Source organism: Solanum dulcamara, chromosome 4 (genome assembly GCF_947179165.1).
Source record: "Solanum dulcamara chromosome 4, daSolDulc1.2, whole genome shotgun sequence".
Classification (NCBI taxonomy): Eukaryota; Viridiplantae; Streptophyta; class Magnoliopsida; order Solanales; family Solanaceae; genus Solanum; species Solanum dulcamara.
The window spans coordinates 43026518-43040236 of record NC_077240.1 but is presented as its reverse complement, the minus strand read 5'-3'; the positions used below and the strand labels follow the sequence as shown (position 1 = coordinate 43040236).

The 13719-nt window shown below is 36.7% G+C and overlaps 1 pseudogene; it reads left to right on the top strand.

The window, feature by feature from the left end:
• The first annotated feature begins 4358 nt into the window (after positions 1-4358).
• The window catches only part of LOC129884231 (uncharacterized), a 54053-nt pseudogene continuing 44692 nt past the window's right edge, over positions 4359-13719 (top strand).

Sequence of the window (13719 nt, the reverse complement as noted above, 5' to 3'; positions counted from 1 at the left end):
GGGGTAGAGTCTACCTTGAAAATTAGATTCCCATTTCTTCAGTTTTATGGGGAGACTTTGGGATTCCATGTTATAGCTCGCACTGTCTTATTGTCGGTTATGGTTCTATCCAACATATGTATACTTTCTTTATGTTCTTTACGATTTCACATATGTATACTCTCTTTATGTTCTTTACGATTTCAACTATGTGTCCTAAATTCTTTAATCATTATTGTTTCCTCATGAATTTACTTATCCTTTTTTATCATGAATGTTAATTAATCATTGCATCCTATTTTATATTGCATGTCATACCCACATAGTACATTGAAACGTAGTAACGCATATTTGTTACCTACATTAGTTCATAATGTAAGGGTTGGGGATCACATTCCTTCACGTGGCTAGTTGAGCTTCCATTCAACAGAGTTTTGGTGAGTCCTTATCTATCGAGGACTAGTTATGAGTTAGTTCTTTCTTTCAAAGAAATTATTTCATTCATATTGAGGGTGAGCTAGGGACATGTCTTAGTCCTCGTTTGTCTTCATTAGTAGAGACATTTATTGGACAAAATGATGTCGAGTCTATGTAGTCAAGTTTATTCTTTTCTTATGATTTTTGATTTTAGACTCTTTCTTATGCTATGTTCTGCTTTACTTTACCTTATGCATGTTTACGATATGTCAAGAGTCTTGGTTAGAGTCGTTCGAGGTTTTGATTGTCGTGTCATGTCTAGAGCCTAGTCCGGGTCATGATACATGATTTCCCTCTATAGTCCATATATCTTTGTATGAACCGTAAAAGTGCTCATATAATTGGCACCAGTAGGTTTTTGCAAATTTTCCCTTTTGGTTCGACTTCCCGACATTCAGGGTCTTATAGTTTTAAACATTGATTTTGCCTTATATATATTCAGACAGTTTTATGAGTTTAATTTTTTGAATTTAAATTTTCTCATTGCTTCTTAACTTTTACTATCAAGTTATGTCTTTCTCTTAGTAGTTGGCCAAGCCAAGAGTTTGTTTGGGACCAATAATTATTTTTGAGTGCCGGCCATGCCTAGGGTGTAGACTTGGAGCGTGACACTATGTTTTTCTGGCCTCAAGTCTACACTCTAAGAATGGGGACACACAAAAATCATTGTAGTCCCAAGTTAACTCTTGGCCTAGCCGACTACTGAACTAAAGACTAGCAAATAAACGAAAGCATTAATAAATGAGCCTTTAAAAAATTTGAATAAAATGTCATGCAATTTTCTAAAATAAACTAAATATCATTAATAAAGTTTAAGAAAACTTCTGAAATCTAATATTAGACTGACTTTCTTCTCTGTCTATGAATTCTATACTAACTAAAGATAGGTGTCGGGATAAGAACCATGACTACCTCAAAATGAACTACTAATACTCAAAACATAGATGAAATAGGGACCTACCAAATCAAGGTGTTCTCACCAAGAAGCTGGTGAAGTAATGACCTCAACTGAGCACCTGTTGATGATCTTGAGCACCTATATTTGAATCATAAAATGATGCACCATTAAATGACGTCAAAAAATAGAATGTACAGTATGTAATAAAGGTGAATGAAAAAATAACTAAGGTAAAAGCACTTAATGAAAGAAATACTGAAAATAACTTAGCTAGAAGTAAAGCATGAAAAATGATAAGGACAAGCAAAACTTAACAAATGAGTTTCTCTAACCGACAACCATCACTATGAGCCTCATAATGATAGAACATCTAGCCTAGTTTTTCATATTTATCCTATACCTCTCAAGAGTATAGGACAACACAATTAAACTTATAGATCCATCTAAAAAGCCCTTATCAGGGGAAAGGGTGAAAAGTTGCCCAAACCAACAACACGATCCTATCTATGCTGGGTGTATAGGTTATGGTTTTTGAGTAAACATGATCATCAATTCAAGAATTAGAGTACATAAAAAATATAATCTCAATATATAACCAAAACTTAATATAAAGAAATCAGGGCCATTCAAAAATTCAAGAAGAATTGGGATATAAACCCTAGATTTAACTCTTAATGATTGAATTTATATGCAGGGCATGAGGTCGAACTTAGTACAACACTATGAATAGCCTTACATACCTAGAAAAATAAGATTCTTGAAGAAACTTGAAGAAGACGTTTGAAATCCTAGTTTTCTCGTCTTCAATCGTTGTTCTAAGTCTTGGAAATGATTAAGAGAGTGTTTTGATTGAATAGTACTATTTAGGGCTTTAATTAGGTGAAAAACATTGGGGTTTAGACTTAAAAGGGTGGAGAAAGATTGAAATATCCTTTATTAAAAACTGTCGAAGGCTATTTACGGGGTCTTCTACGACCACAAAAGCCTCAAATAGAAAGTTTAGCTCTCTTAGGGGTTTCAAAACTTTGGATTTTACGGACTCTTATACAAGTTGTAAACCCTTTTACCACTCATCATTCTATTTATCCATGAAAATATTCTATTGGAGGGTTTCACGACTTTTGGTATAAGAAATCTTTTACAGTCCGTAAACCCATTTGTGAGTCGTACTGGCAGATTGTAGAAATTAGAAAAAAAGGGACTTTCAGGACTTAGTTCCACGTGTCTTTTTACGGTCTATATATTGAATTGTGACCTACAGTTTGGCCCATGCAACTCAGACTTAACATCTTAGTTTCAAAAGCCTGACTCTATGAGAGCCTATCTACGGTCTATGATTATTTCAACAGACCGTAGATGGTGTCTATAAAAGTCAAACTTCTGAATAACTTGAATTGTTTCTAGGATTTTCTTGTCTGGTCTGAATTAGAATTTTTGAGGTGTTACACTGTGTGATTTTTTTATCAACCCTAAAGGAAGAATCATAAATCAATGGGGTCATCTAATATGAAATACCCTATTTATCCTTTATAAAATAGGCATCCTTAGACATAAGATTCACAAAGTCCTCCTAATATACACATCTAATAAAAATATGTATGTTACACAACACGACTATCTAGTAAGCATCTTTAATACCGCAACGCTTATTAATCTTGTCTTAATCTCGGTGATTTTTGAGGTATTCATACTACCTTATTTACATACTATTGTTGATATTGGATGTTAGTATGTGTATGTGTAGTAAATTGAGTAGTAATTGTGATAAGAAATGAAGTAAAGAAGTTAAGACCAACCTCAACAACAGTTTGGATTGGGTTAGTCAACGATGCTTCTATGTACATGTGGATCATATCCATATTATTTTACTTTAATCACTTGTTGTGTGGGTCAGAACCTAATTCTTCATATTGTCGATTAACTATCGTTTGTTGCTTTCCATCGAGATCTCCAAGGTAGTTGCTTGGCTAATCATCATCCCTCTTGGATCTCTCATATCCTTATGTTTATGTCTTTTTTCTCCTTATTTAGATATTTGTTGGAATTTTTGAGTTGTATTGCTACTTTTATAGGCTTGAATTAGTGACATTAGGTTTTGAGAAGTTTATTTTGGATACTTTGGATTTTATTGAAAAGAACTGATTTAAGATTATCTTGTGTAAGTTATTTGTTCCACGTATCTAAAATATGTTTACAATCTTTGTTATGGGTTGGCTTGCCTATCATGGGATGATATTTGTGTCCATCACTTCCCCAAGTTTTGGGTCATGAAATTTATGTTTTATTATCTTTTTTCTCCATATTTCTTTCTTTGTTTTTTAGTATATTTGCAATCTTTATTCTAATTAGCATGATAGTTTTTATTTTTGCATTTATATTGTGCATGCTATTTTTTTAAGTAGAAACAAATATTTTAATCTCAATGTAATAATTAATATTTATATCTTTTTATTTTACATATCATCAATTTATTGTATTTCCCTATTTTTCATAAGCATATAATCATTATATTTATAACAATTTTTTTTTCTAGTAATCAAGTAAATACAAATCTATTTTGTAACAAACTAGTCTCTAACACACCATTTTAACACTTGAGAAAAATAAGTAAACTTGAAAGCATTTGATTGAATGATATTAGAGGAAATAATTTGCTATTATTAAATAAATCTATGTCTTCACCAAAAGAAATGAAATAACTTATGACTATATATTCAATCATTTCTTTACTTCGTGAAAAGTGGCTCTCGAGCAAATTAATGGGTCATCGTTAATTATTAGTATAAATTTAATAAAATTAAATTATTGCATTGGAAAATCCTTAAGAACCATAAAACACTGAAATCTTTGTTTACTATGAATCTTAACAAGAGAGAAATAAGAATTGGGATACAATTTGAATGAGATGGTAATTCTCACAAAATAAGGCTCTAAAGTTTTCATTAATGAGTTATGTATAAATATGTAAAATAGTGAATGGTTGTTAGATGGTAAAGAATACATGATGGCAGACAAAGTTACGAAAAAATATCCTCAAAATGTGGTCATTCATATAATTTTCAAGTTTCCAGAAAAATTTCTCTTCCAATAAATGTGTCTCCAAAATATTTTAGACTCTCACACAATCTTTAACTTTCATCAATCTTCATCTTAATCATGCAACAACTTTGACATATGATAATATTCTCTTAAAGCGCTCCTCCAAAGAAGATATTGAAAGATATAAAGATATATTTTTTATTCTTTCTAGTGATGGTGATGATTACTTGGAATTCATTTATTCACATATATATGTGCCTTATAGAACTAGCAGTCAAAGTATTACCAATGTGTAATAACCCTGAAGGTCATTTTTGAAAATATTTATAAAGAGACTATTTTATCCCTTCTGGTAGTTTTCCTGACTTATATGTGATTGATATTTGAAGTCCTTTTTGTGGTTTTCTTGAAAAGTTGAGATTTTTGGTACACTTTGAGTTTTAAAGGGTTAGAATAATTCAAAAGTGGTATTTGAGGTCATTCAGAATTTTGAGTCTCATAATGGAATTTCATCAATTTCATAAGTTCTGGAACATTGAAATTGGTGTAGGAGAGTTGACAGAATCGCTTTTGGGGTCATATCGTGGATTTGAGAGGTTGAGTTAGAGATATTTGAAATTTTGTCCATAGGTGTGACTTTGGTCAATATTTGAGGATCGGATTCTCGGAGTTGATTTTTGATGACTTCATTGGATTCGGAGGGTGATTTTAGGCCTAGGAAAAATTCGTGTGTAGTTTTTGGAAGCTCCGAGGGTGTTTTAGTCTTTTTAGGCATAATGATGCATTAATTGCAAGGTTTTGGTTTCCAGGTCAAGGAGGCCTCCAAATCAAATTCCGATGGTTCCGTTGAGTCTGGAATATCGAGTTTAGTAGGATTGCATATATTGTTTATCTAAATGGGATTCCGAACAAATCTTGAGAGTCAATTCAGAGACTTTGAAATTTAGATCAATTGATGGTGCCTTATTACGTGATGCAAACCTCTTCTTCATGAGGGGGTAGGTCGCAAAAATGACACTCGCTTAAGCGAGACCCCCTTTTCTAAAGTGAAGGTCTGGATTTGTGGGAGGGTCGGAAAAGCGACTAAGTTGTTGCATTAGCGAGGGCGCAGGGGTCGCAAAAGTGAGGTCCATTTAAGCGAACCCCCACCTGGAAAAGCGACATCAAAGAAGGTTTTGACAGGGTTTAAGGTCTTTTTCACAATTTTTGAGTTGGAAAGCTTGAGTAGGCGATTTGGAAAGGGATTTCTCATGGGATTGCATTAGGTAAGTTATCTTGACTTTTCTTCATCATTTTTCAATGATTAAATGATAATTTTAACATGTATTTGGGGATTTGAATGGGTGAAAATGGCCATTTTCAAGAACTTTGAGAATTTATTTAAATAGTGATTGTGACTTGATTAGGGATGGGATTTTGAAATGGTTTTCGCTATTGAGTTCCTAAGACTAAGAGGAACAATTTCATCTAAATATTTCCAATTTTAAAACCCTATTTCGTGAAGTCAAATTTTGAGCCTTTGACCTCTTATTGCCCGAAATTTCACATTCTTGGTATCATTGGAGTTGGTTTCTGATTGTGAATCAATACTTGGATTGATTATAGAAATTTGGAGTATAATCGGAAGGGTAAGGCACATGTGGATTGATTGATCGCATCTTGGCTAAGGAATGTGGACTCTTAAAACTCCATGAATATCTTAGAATTTCCGAATATCCCATTGTATATGTGTTGGGGCGAATTGGGGATTAGGTTATGGGTTTAATTGTGATATGAGCTAATATAAATTTAATTAACGAGTTTAATAAAAGATGATGTATGATGTTATTGAGTATTGAATATTACATGCCGTAATCTAGATATCTATATGTATTTGGTGAAATACTTGATAGTCTAATTGTGATTGTGATTTGTCTGAATTGATTATTTCTTATTACTTATGTGAGCATGCTATTGTATTGGTTCTAAAATACTATGATGAGAGGTATATGATTGTGAGACTGAGGTCATTTTTGGTCAGAGATATGATATGGCTAAAGTCATTTTTGGTGAGAGATTATATGACCAAGGTTACTTTTGGTGAGAGATTATATGGCTGAGGTCATTTCCAACGACATTATATGGCCGAGGTTATTTCTTGTGAGATTATATGGATGAGGCTATTTCTGACAAGGTTGTGGGACCGAGGTTATTTTTAATTAGAGATTATGAGACCGAGGTCATTTTCGATCAGAGATTATAAGACCGAGGTAATTTCCAGTCAGAGACTACGAGACCGAAGTTATTTCTGGTCAAAGATTATTATGCTAAGGTCTTTGTCGGAAATTGCACATATGCATGATCATTGAGTGTGCATATATATATTTTGCATATTTGTTTTGACAGTTTGATGCCTATTTGTGACTTGTGAGTAATTGTACGATATATCTTATGATATTGAGTTGTGTCCTAAACTTTATTGAACTGTTTAGTATGAACTGTTAGGTTGGGTTGATTTCTGTACACGTTAAAATTTGGAGATTCAGTTGGGTTGAAAAGGAGTTCGAGTATTTTATTAGACATACTCGGTTTTTCTAGTTAGCTTGTTGTGTACCATGTTGTTTGGTGCACTTGTATAGGTTCTAAGTCTGGATTTTGATCACCATCCTTTTCTGATCATTCAAGGTTTCTCAAGATTTTAGAAAGGTAGCCATGCATATCTAGCGAACTCTCGCACTCCCTATATTTTTATGTTTTACATTTTTTGAGAGTTGAAGACATATTGAGACTTGTAATTCATTCAGTTTTGTTTTCTTTAGCTTCTTGAACATGTGACAACCAATCTTTGGGGGTATTTAAGTTGAAAGACTTCCGCTTTTGGTTTATCATTTACTTATTTATACTATTTTCGCTTTATTTATAGAAATATTGGGTTTTAGGATGACTTGTCCGATGGAAAAGGACTGGTGCCATCACAGCCAAAATTGGGTCATGATAAATTAATATCAGAGTCCTAGGTTTATAGGTCTCACATATACAAGGTAAGTCTAAGTAGAGTCTCGAGGATCGGTACACAGACATTTGTACTTATCTTCAAAAAGCTATGAAAATTGTTAGAAAACCTCTTTTATTCATTCTTTCTTGTCCTTCCAAGTCATTATCGCTAGTGCTGAGTGTGACATGTTGATTTGGAAGATGCCGAGCACCATATCTATATCTACTAGTAGAGGGGAGGCAGTCCTTAAGAAAGATGTTGAGACCCTTGGTAGGGGTAGGGGATGAGTGACAGGCTGAGAATATGGAGCGGTTGCTAGGAGAGGTCATGCTAGAGGAGAGGCACTTGCCTGAGATCGTTCTAGAGAGGCCTCCCTTAAGCTACAGGTTGAGATTGCTGAGGACTAGGTTCTTCCTAAGCCCGCACCACCATTGTTTCAAGAGACCTTATTGAGGATGCTAGGTATGTTGGATAGTTTGACTCAGGAAACTGCAGGAACACTGAAGGTTTCATAGACTAGAGTTGGTGTATAGACTCTAGAGAAGCATCAGGTCCCCATGGTTCAGGTTCGGTTCAGAAAATCCAGCCACCATTGGTTTCCATACCAGTTGCCGATGCGCAGATTGTTCCAGATATGGTTATGACTATAGCAGATTAGCAGTGCTTTAAGAGGTTTTAGAAGATGAAACCACTCTATTTCTAGGGTGATAAGAGAGAGAATGTACATGATTTTATGACATTGTGTCTTGAGATGTTGGAGGCACTGAGCATGGCTGATGCTCGAGGTGTTTGATTTATTGCACTCCAACTGCATGGGTCAGTCGAGGAGTGGTGAAAGACATTCTTGAGATTTAGACCAGTTGGATCCTCTGTGGTTGAGTGAGGAGTTTTTGCTTGTGCTTTTGAGGATCACTTCATCTCATGGAGTGTACATGAGGAAAGTAGATTGAGATTTGAGAGTTTGAGTCAGGATGGCTAGTCAGTTGCCAAGTATGAGGCTCATTTCTGCCAGTTGTCAAGGCATGCTACAACATTGATCCTGGATGATGTGGAGAGAGTTTGTAGGTTCATGAAGGGTTTGAACTTCTTCATTCGATCCTACGTGTTAAGATCAACCTATGAGGGGGCTTTCTTCTAGTCCATTGTAAGCACCACCAAATAGGCGAAATTGATGGTTAGAGAGGATTTTAGGGACCCTAAGATAGCCTATACTAGGGGTCAATTTTTAGGTACCTCGTTTGGAGGTAGAGGTTCAAATAGATACGAAAGTCGGTTTCAGTGCCAAAGACTTATTCATGCTTCTATGCCAGCAGCTGATAGTGGACAGTTAGTCCGAGGTTCTCAGAGTTTAGGCTGAGGTGGTTATGGTATCCCATTAGGGTTATCACAATAATCTTCTATCCCGAGGTCGTGTTTTAGTTATGGAGATCCCAGTCATTTTATATGCCAGTGCATACTACAGACTCATTCAGGGCCCCAGCGTACTTATTCAACAGTTCCAGAGTGATATTCAGCGCCTTTGGCTAGAGGTTGGGGTAGAGCTAAGACAGGTAGAGATGGTAGATCCTTTGGTTAAGGTGTTGTGCTGCTATGAGGTAGGGGTATAGTTCAGGCTGGTTGTGGTAGATGAGGGGATTGTTATTCTTTTTCGAGGAGACTTAAGGCTGAGGCTTCTGATAAAGTCATTATAAGGATCATCCCGATTTTCCATCGACCTGCATCTGTGTTATTTGATCCTGGATGTACATTCTCCTATGTGTCTACCTATTTTGCATTTGGATTTGATTTGACTTGTGATCACATGCCCATGCTGTTACACCTCGTACATTTGTACCTTGGAAGGTTTTTAAGCTTCTTAAGTTTCTTGAAAGGCTCTTAAGCTCCTTAGAAGGCACCATGTGAGCCGAATAATCTATAATGCTATCAAACAACTCTGAGGAAGGTAGAATGTGACACCCTATAGTAGGGAAGATTGGAAATATGGTAATAAGAATCCGAAAGTAGTTGGAGGCCACATAATGAGTCGTAAGACTCAACTTACTTATGTAAGCTACCAACTTAAAAATCTTACATTCTTAAGCTACTTGAGTTCATACCAAGCTTACGTAGCAAGGATTACAAAGGTTCATAAAGTAAGATGAGATTACGAACCTATGAGGAGGAAAAGAAAGTTCCACATGGTAGAAAGAGAGAGTGCCATGGGGAAGCAGCTGGAAGTTCCACATGGCAGCAGATGAAACATCGAGGGTGGCCCCTCCTGCAACATGGCAACCCATGAGTGGAGGCTTGATATGTTGGCCTAATAAGGGCTTGACACTTGTCACCACTTAGGGGCTGACATGTGTCACCCCTAAAGTAGCTTATATATAAATGTTTTATGACTTTTAGTTCATGTTTATCTTATAGTTTCATTCTTATCCAAGAAAATCGTAGAAGAAAAAAGAGAAGAGTAATCCTTAAGCTAGAGAGAAAGAGAGCTACGGATTTGGGGAGAAAAAAGGTAAGTTCTACGATTTCATTCTGTAAATTAATTATCTAGGGTATACCATGAGGGTATGAAGGTGTTATTAATGTAAATTTATGGTTTGGAGCAGCATCAAAAGGATAACAAACAGCCACGAAGTTTCAGCCTTGCTAGGAGAACTTATGATGTGAGTTTTGGCAAATTTTGGCGAGTTTCGGGCAAGGTAAGGTTTTTCCTTTCAAATCAGAATTTATAATGTTGTTATGAAGTATAATACATGTCTTAAATGAGACTGGAAGTGGAAAAATTATATAAAGATGCTTGACGTTAGAAACAAACTAAATTGAAGTTGTTAGAGTTAAATCGAAGTCGAGTAGTGTGTTGTGATTGGGGTGCTACGGTTGCAGATGGGTTGGTTGTGGGTTGAAGGGATGGAAATTTTTCTAAAAAAGGTGTGGGTGCTTATGGTTGCAGCCACACGACCCTACATTTCGTATGGTTAAAGGTTTTACGAAACAAAGATTAAAAACTCTATTTTGGTATCGTAGTTTTGAGCGAGTTGGTTGAAGTTTGTATAGTGTAATGTTGAAGTGATTTACTTGTATATATAGATGCTGGTTGTTGTTGGTAATATAGCTGCTAAGATTAGAACTGGGATAGGGTAAGCTACAGGGGAGATACTTCCCGATTTCTGGTAACTTCGGAACTAGTAATGAACTAGTCGAGGGAAATGGATAGGGAAATGATTCCTATGGATACTTGGTTGTAGATTTTGGAAATTGGAGAGTGGAAGGGTATTAACCTTAGTATTTCTTTCATGTTAAATAGGTTCAAAAGACGACGAGGTAAACGTGGTTAAGGGTAATCCATAAGAGGTATGTGAATCTACCTTCTTTCTCTTGGCATGTTTTTGCATAAGTATGTAAAGTTACCCTTCTTTTCCCTTGATATGTCCTTGACATAAGTTATGATGTTATGATGAGATGTTTATGGTATCAATTCACTTGATGGTCCGGGTATGGTATATGTTACTATCTAAGGATCGGGCGTACATTCCTCGGCATATGTTACTATATAAGGATCGAGCCGTACATTTCTTGGCTTCAAGATTCCTATTCTTAGAGATTCTTCGATTGTTAATGTCCTTGGCTTTTATACGTTACTTTGTATCGTCTTGATTCATGCCTATGATTTTTAAGGCTCTTTTGATATGATCAATAGTGATATTTGAAGGGTGATTGATATGACTATCGTCCTGATTTTCAAATGACAGTTCGTCTTTATTACTTCATTGAGACTTTAAAAATGTTAATTGCATATGGTTACTTAGTAATCTACTCGTGTATATTGTAACCCCTCGTATCACCGATTCTCGGGCCAGGTACGTAATCATGCACAGTTCACTGTAATATCCACCGAGTTCCTCACTAAAGGGTCGGGTACACTATATGAGAACATGATAATGCAATGACATGAAAAACTCACCGAGTCCCTCACTAGAGGGTCGGGTACGTATGTATATATATCTGTATGATGATGTGATGTGATAAGGTGATGATGGCACTGGGCCCTATGATAGTCCTACAAATATGACTCACCGAGTCCCGGAAGGGGCTGGCTATATTGTATTGTATGAGCATGCATTTGTTTAGTATGATTCACCAGTACAGGTACAGTGGTTCCTTAAGTAACACCGACATCTCCTGACTCTCTATTTCAGAAATGCTCCCAGTTATACTATGTTATCCTTTACATACTCAATACATATGTCGTACTGACCCTCTTTCTTAGGGGAGCTGTGTTTCATGCCCGCAGGTATAGATACCCACTTTGTGGATCTGCCAGCATAGGAGTCCCACTCAGCAGTTCAGAAGTGCTCCATTGTGTCGGAGCCAAGATTTTGGTACTAACTCTCGATGTATATCTTTATTTGTTTACGGGTACGATGGGGGCCCTGTCCCACCTTATGTTACTATTCTTACTCTTAGAGGTTGGTGGAAATGTATGTGGGTTGTGTATACATGTATGTGGGTTGTGTATACGTGTATATGGGTTGTATATGTATATATGTGTAGTTGTGCCTATAAGACAAATGTTTTGGGATGTCCCATTTATCATGGCAGCCTTGTCGTCTTGCGTGGGTTTTATTATAAGACGACCCTATATGTTATAATGGCCTCGTCGGCTTATATGTTATCGTGCCTGTTGATACATTATAACCCAAATAGGGGACAGGCTTGCTTATAATTAGCAAGGGTATATGCAAGTGTCCAGTTCGGGCACCCGTCACGGCCTATAGGGTTGGGTCATGATAGAAGTAGTATCAGAGCGGTCCTTCCTTGGAATGTCAACAGACCGTGTCTAGTAGAGTCTAGTTTATCGGTGTGTTATGCACCACATCTATAAATAGGAGGCTACATGACAGTTAGGATGTTATCTTTCTTTCTTGTCTTAGATCGGGCGATAGAGCTGTTATATTAGGATACTTCCTCCCTAACGGACTACTAGGTGTATGGTAATACCTCTAAGGGAAGCTTGTTTCTGACCTCCTTTCTTGCAAGTTGGTATAGGCTAAGGTGAAAAATTAAAAGGCCAGCTCTGGATAATGGAGGGGGTGCAGAGAAGGCCCCCAGGGTACATATGAGACCCCAAGCTCCAGGACCAAGCAAGCGGAGTTCCAGTTACTCAATTGAGACAGATCCTTCAAAAGACCTCGATTATTGTATTGAGACCGATCCTTTGGAAGACCCCAAGTATGTTATTGAGACTGATCCATCGTAGGGCCCAACGATGAATTCCCCAGAGTATTTGATGACTAGGGAAGTGGTTTCGGAAGCCATGACAGCGGTTTTTATGATAGAGCACTATATCAGGCCAACTCCTACGGTAAGTGTTACGGCATATTCGAGCCCTCTATCTTTGTTGTCGGTAAACCAGGGGTTACCTGGTTATCTATATCTTCTGGATTTAAGCGAGGAAGATGATGAGGGGCAGACAATCAGATGGCAAACGGATAAAGACGGGGAGCACACTTTACCTCCTAGGTCATTGAGTCGAACTGGGGACTGATCAGTCATAGGTATAGGGGAGTGATAAGTATAGTTTTTGCTGGCTATATGGGATAATTTGTCATTTTTTTTGGCCTAATATAGGAAGCCCAGTGCGGTTGGGAAATGAGATGCTATAAGCATATGTATATATTGGCCCTGTGAGGCATTGTGTCTATGATATGATATGATATATATGTATATATATGTCAACCTTGCATGGCATTGTTGGTATTTCCTGAGTGCAAGTTTGGGATAGTAAGGAATATAGAGAAAACTCTGTCGAAATTTTCTTAAAAAAAGGAATAAACTATAAGTTTATCATACGGCTTGGAAGTTGATATCGAGTACCCCTATTATGATGAACTAAAGTTGTAGGAGCACCCTCTGTGTTGTTGGTAAGGGGGCCCCATGTTTACTTAGGAAGTTTTAGGTTGGAGGAAAACTCCTATTGGAGGGCAAGGTGTCCAGCAATTGGGTTCCACTTTGGTGGGAAAGTATAGAACCCTCAACCATTAGTGGTGAACTAGATAAGTTGTTCACAACTCAAGAATGAACCTAGAAGGAAACCATACGAGTTTGGCACTAAACAGTATTGTGGTGCTTATTGGATCTTAGTTTCCTTCTGGTAGTGGTTAGAGGATGCTTTATGGTAACCTTTTATTGGTTATTAAGTGACTAAAATAACTTGTGGATGGAAGACATGAACTTATGGGCTGTCCAGAATTATGTGCTTCATATATTAGATAACATACTAGAAGGATTCAGAAGGGTCGGTGATACCAAAGAATGATTTTCTCAAGGGATATAGGGGTAACATAAAACTCCTCGGGCACAAAAA